Source organism: Rattus rattus, chromosome X (genome assembly GCF_011064425.1).
Source record: "Rattus rattus isolate New Zealand chromosome X, Rrattus_CSIRO_v1, whole genome shotgun sequence".
Lineage (NCBI taxonomy): Eukaryota > Metazoa > Chordata > Mammalia > Rodentia > Muridae > Rattus > Rattus rattus.
The window spans coordinates 78,539,806-78,546,762 of NC_046172.1; positions in this window are offsets into that span (position 1 = coordinate 78,539,806).

Sequence of the window (6,957 nt, forward strand, 5' to 3'; positions counted from 1 at the left end):
ATAGAGGGCTAATATCTAATATATACAAATAATTCAAGAAGTTAGACTCCAGAGAATCAAATAACCCTATTAAAAATGGGGTACAGAGCTAAAAAGTTTCTCAACTAAGGAATATAGAATGGCAGAGAAGTACCTAAAGAAATGTTCAACATCCTTATTCATCAGGGAAATGCAAATCAAAACAATCCCAAGATACCAGTCAGAATGGCTAAGATAAAAAACTCAGGTGACAACAGCTGCTGGTGATGATGTGGAGAAAGAAGAACACTCCTCCATTGTTGGTGGGATTACAAGCTAGTATAACCTCTCTGGAAATCAGTCTGTTCATTCCTCAGAATATTGGACATAGCATTACTTGAGGACCAGTTATACTCCTAGGCATATACCCAAAATATGCTCCAACATACAACAAAGACACATGATCCATTATGTTCATAGTAACCTTATTTATAATAAGCAGAAGCTGGAAACAACCCAGATGCCCTTCAATAGAGGAATGGAAATAGAAAATATTGTATATCTATACAATGGAGTACTACTCAGCTATCAAAAACAATGACATCATGAAATTCATAGGCAAATTGATTGAACCAGAAAATATCATCCTGAGTGAGTTAGCCCAATCACACACACACACACACACACACACACACACACACACACACACACACACAAACATACATGGTATGTACTCACTGGTAAGTGGATATTAGCCCAAAAGCTCAAATTACCCAAGATACAATCCCCAGACTACACAAAGTTGAAGAAGCACAACCAAAGTGCAGATGCTTCAATCCTTTTTAAAAGGGGAAACAAAAATCTTCACGGGGGAGATATGGAGACAAAGTTTGGAGCAGGGAGTGAAGGAATGTCCATTCATAGTCTGACCTACCTCAGGATCCAGCCCATATACATATAGCCATCAGACAATATTGCTGATCCCAATAAGTGCATGCTGACAGTACCCTGATATAGCTGTCTCTTTAGAGGCTTTGCTAGATCATGACAAATACAGAGGCGAATGCTAGCAGCCAACCATTGAACTGTGAATGGGGTCTCCATTATGGAGGAATTAGAAAAGGATTGGAAGGAGCTGAAGGGTTTTACAGCAGCTTATAGAACAACAATGTCGACAAACCAGAGCTCCAGGGTCTAAACCACCATCAAAAGTACACATGGACAGACCCATCCTCTAGCTGCATATATAGCAGAGGATGGCCTTGTTGGGCACCAATAAGAGGAGAAGCCCTTGGTCCTGCCAAAGCTGGACACCCCCAGTGTAGGGGAACATCAGGGCGGGGAGGCAAGAAAGGATGGGTGGTTGGGGGGAACTCCCTCATAGAAGAAGCATGAGAGGGGATGAGATAGGTGGTTTATGGATAGGAAACTGTAAAATGTAAATATAAAAATACCCAATAAAATATGTTTACTATATATATTCCAGTAATCACATTTATAACAATGTAAGCAAATGAAATTTTATAATACCCTCAAAATCTGTACCTTGATATTTACAATGTTTACTTCCCCATATCCTAGAACTAGCAGCAATCTTTGAACAGCATGGCTCACTGTGACCCCCTTTCCACTTTCTTTTGCTTCACAGTCATACTCTGTCACATGGAGCTCTATCTTACTACTTCCAAAGCTCTGAACAAAAACAAACAAACAAACAAACAAACAAAAACACCAACTCCCTCTTGCTTTATAAACTTATAAATTCTGGTTAACTACAGTAAGTATTTTTAATGGCAATAGAACAATTAATAGGTGAGTACCTCTAACTAGATAGTCTTATATTTTGGAATGAGTAGACTGCATTGTCCACTGAATTGTGAATCTGAATTGTGATGATAGACACACAATCCTATGCCTTTGTTGAAACTCACATGTACTAGAAGAAGAAACCATACTATATGGAAATAACAGCTGTGTATAATATATGTACATATATATATATGTATATATATACAGATAAAAGGCATATTAAAATGTAAATACATATCTAATATACATGTAAATACATTTAAAAATATAAAAGTATATATAAATGGAAAAACAAAATCTAATATGTTCCTCTTATAAATGTATCATGTGCTGCACAAGAACGGGACCCCTGTTGAAGGAATCTTAGAAAGGACTGAAAGGGGCTTAAGACCCCATATGAACAACAATACCAACTAACCAGAGCTTCCAGTGACTAAGCCACTACCCAATGGACTAACCCTGGGCTCCAACTGCATAGCTCCAACTCCAACTCCAATAGCCTAGTATGGGCACCAGTGGAAGGGGAAGCCCTTGGTCCTGCCAAGACTGAAACCCCAGTGAACGGGATTGTTGGGGAAGAGGGCAGTAATAGGGGGAGGATGGGGAGGGGAACACCCATATAGAAGGGGAGGGGGAGGAGTTAGGGGGATGTTTGCTTGGAAACCGGGAAAGGTAATAACAATTGAAATGTAAATAAGAAATAACCAATTTAATAAAGATGGAGGAAACAAATAAATGTATCATATGCTGCACAAATAATGTTTAATGTTTTTAGAAACATAGTGACCTTGGAACCATAGGATTTACTTTTGGCAAAAAAAGCATTCCAAATTACTACATTCTTTTTTAAGAGTTAACTTTGTTCAGAAGTAAATTATGTTCAAAACATTTTCTCAGGGACTACTAAGAACGGAATTATAATGTGAATCATAATTGCCAGGGGAAATCCAGTAGCCTCATCTACAGCATTCCCTATATTTTCTCAGAAAACTCTACAGGCTTTTAGAGCTACATTATCTGAAGTTAACCTTCTGCATTGCGTTCTAAAAACATTGGGGACATTTAGAGGCTGCTGTGCTAGTACTAACAGACATATAGTTAAAAATTACATTTTAAATTTGTCCAATTCAAAATAATGCACTGTAAATACACAAAGAACTAAAATCCACTCATACTTAAATAGTAATGTGCATTTATGTTTAAAGACAAATAACAATGGATGACATGGATATGATGAAATCAGAGCCCTTGTATATTGCTGGTTGGATGTAAAATTGGAGTAAAAGAGTCTGACAATTCCTCACTAAGTGAATTACTGTATGGTTCATGATATTTACTCTTAGATATATACCCAAGTGATTTAAAAGCAGATTTCAAACAAAAAATACACATAAGTATCCATATCAAAGAGTAGGAACAACTCCAGAGACTAATAACTGATGAATGAATAACAAAAGGTGATAAACTGATTCAATAATATAATGTAATGTAATGTAACATATTCACATGTGAAAGGAGTGAGGTTTACCAAAATAAAACAAGGAAACATGTATAGATGGATGAACCTAGAAAATTCAGTCTTAAAGGAAATAAACTAGACAAAAAAGCCACAAAATTACAGAGGCACAAAGCATATTTGTGGTTTTTCGGAAGGTAAAATGAAGAGAGAATAGGGTGTAACTGCTTAAAAGGTATAGTATTTCACTTTTGCTATAATTTAAAACATCTGATGGTTAGATAACAGTGGTGCACAGCATTGTGATTGTAAATCAGTCCACTGACTTGTTCACTTTCAAGTGGTTAAGATAGTGAATTTTATACCTCAGTGACAACGAAAATGAGATCTACCTTATGATCCATAAAATGCTTTCCAACTAAAAATAGCCTAGGTATGGAAGGATTCACTTCAGAATTCTATTACACTTTAAAAGAAGAGCTACAACCAGTACTTCTCAAATTTATTTTTTTTAAGTGGAAACAGAATAAACACTTTCAAGAAAAATTCTCGTACAAAGCCAGCATTACTCCAATATCAAAGTCAGGTAAAGACACAACAAAAGGGAAGGAAATGCAAGTCAATCTCTCTAATGGAAATAGATACAAAAATTCTCACTAAAATACTTACAAACCTAATACAGGCATATATCAAAAGGACTATCCATTATAATAAAGTTAGCTTTATCCTGGAGATGCAGAGAGTTGGTTCAATATAAAATCAATACATGAATTCAAGACAAAATAATGCATAAAATAACACATAATTATTTAAAGATATGCAGAAATGTGTGTTGACAAAATTCAACATGCTTCATGATAAAAGTTCTAGAGAGAACAGGACTACAAGAAGCATACATCATCATAATAAAGGCTGCATAAGAGAAAGAAACCCACAGCCAACATCATCCTGAATGGAGAAAAACTTAAAGCAATCTAACTAAAGTTGGGAACAGACAGAGCTGTCACTGTCCCACTCCTTTTCAATGGAGTGCGTATAGCACTGGCTAGAACAATAAGATGAAAGAGGCAGAATCCATGGATACAAATAGAGAAAGACGTCCAGTTATCACTATTCAGCACTTGGTAATATATATATGAGAGATTCCAAAAAAGGACATGGAAACTTTTAGAAATTATTAACAAATAAGCAAAGTGGCATGGTACAAAAGCATCTTATAATCAGTCACTTTTCTGTACACCAATAACAAACACGCTGAGAAGGAGTTCATGGAAATACTTGCATTCACAAGAGCCTCAAGAAAAAAAATCTAGGAATAAACCTAATCAAGGAAGTGAGAGTCCTCTTCACAAAAAACATTAACTATCTGGTTGAGGAAGAAACAAGAAGATGGACACATGCTTAGAGATAAATTAGTATTGTGAAATGAACATTCTACCAAAAGCATGTTTTCCCATTCAGTGGAATCGCAATCAAAATCCCCATGACATTCTTGACAGAAATAGAAAAAATCTCTAAGTTTATAAGGAAGCACTACATGGTGGCTTGTAACTCAGTGTCAGGGGGTCTCATGCTCTCTGTCAATTCATACATTCAGGCACATGTGAACACAAGCAAACATAAACACATACACACACTAAATTTGAATGGCGGAAATCTGAATTTTTAATTTTCAATCTACCCCCACTTCTCTCACCTCTGTAAATTTTGGTTTCTGTTAACATTTCTTTTCTGTTTTGTAGAGTATTTCTCGGTCTATACCACACATTGTCTTAAGATCCTCTAGAGTTGGTACAAAAGTCCTCCTACAAGTGTCTGAATACAAATCACAAGATTTGTGAGACACCCATATCAGGCTCCTGTCAGCAAGCCCTTCTTGGCATCAGCAATAGTGCCTGAGTTTGGTGACTGCTTATGGGATGGGTCTTCAGGTGGGGCAGTCTCGGGATGTTCTTTTCTTCAGTCTCTGCTCCACTCTTTGTTCCTGTATTTCGTCCTGTAAATATTTTGGTCCCCTTTCTAAGAAGGACTGAAACATCCACATTTTGTTCTTCCTTCTGAGTTTCATGGTCTGTGAACTGTATCTTTGTGTATTCAGAGTTTTAGGGGCTATTATCCCTATCAGTGAAGTACATACCATGTGTTCTTTTTTTATGACTGGTTACCTTTCCTCAGGATGAAATTCTCCTAGTTCCATGCATTTGCTAAGAATTTCAAGAACTGAAGTAGTATCCCATTATGTAATGTACCACATTTTCTATATCCATTCCTCTGAAGGACATCTGGATTTTTCAGCTTCTGGCTATATAAATAAAGGCTATAAATATAATGGGGCGTAATGTCTTTTTCTATATGTTGAGACCTTTGGGTATACCCAGGAGGTATAATTGGTCCCTCTCAGGTAGCACTATGTCCAATTTTCTGAGGAACCACCAGGACACATTTCCACAGTGGTTGTACTAAGCTTGGACTCCCACTGAAAATGAAGGGTGTTTCTTTCTCCATATTCTTGCCAGCATCTGCTGTCACCCGAGTTTTCTGATCTCAGACATTCGGACTGGTATAAGGTGGAATCTCAGGGTTGTTTTGACTTCCACTTCACCAATGACTAAAGATGTTGAACATCTCTTTATGGAAATGTATCAGTTGAGAATCCTTTGTTTAGCACTATATCCTGTTTTTGAGTAGGGTTATTTAGTTCTCTGGAGTCTAACTTCTTGAGTTTTTGGTATATATTGGATATTAGCCCTCTTGGATGTAGGATTGGTAAAGATCTTTTCCCAATCTGTTACTTGCCTTTTTTGTTCTATTGGCAATGTCCTTTGCCTTACAGAAGTTTGCAATTTTATGAAGTCCCATTTGTTAATTCTTGATGTTAGAACATAAGACACTGTGTTAGTGCTCAGGAAAATTTTCCTGAACCTGTGTTCAAGGCTTTTCTCCACTTTTTCTTCTATTAGTTTGAGTGTATCTGGTTTTATGTGGAGGTGCTTGATCCACTTGGACTTGAGCTTTGTACAGGGTGAAAAGAATGAAATGATTTGCATTATTCTCCATGTTGACTGCCAGTTGAATCAGCACAATAAGTTGAAAATGCTATCTTTTTACCATTGGATTTACCTCTGTTATCAAAGATCAAGTGACCATAGGTGTGTGGGCCCATTTATGAGTCTTCAATTCTTTTCCATTGATCTACCTGCCCATCTATATACCAATACCATGTAGTTTTTGTCGTGATTGCTGTATAATACACTTTGAGGTCAGGATGGTGATTCCCCCAGATGTTCTTTTAATTTTGAGGATACTTTTTGCTAATCTGGGTTTTTGTTATTCCAAATGAATTTACAAATAGCCTTTTCTATTTCCATGAAGAATTGACTTTGAAATTTGATGGCAATTGCATTGAATCTGTAGATTGCTTTTGGCAAGATAGTCATTTTTAATATATTAATCCTGACAATTCGTGGTCATGGGGGATCTCTCCATCTTCTGAGATCCTCAGTTTATTTTTCAGAGATTTGAAGTTCTTTTTTTTTTTTTGTTCTTTCTTTTTTTTTATTAAACTTGAATATTTCTTATATACATTTGAGTGTTATTCTTTTCCCGGCTCAAACATCCTCCCCCTCCCTTCCTTAAGGTGTTCCCCTTCCCACCCTCCCCCCATTGCCGCCCTCCCCCCAACAGTCTAGTTCACTGGGGGTTCAGTCTTAGCAGGACCCAGGGCTTCCCCTTCC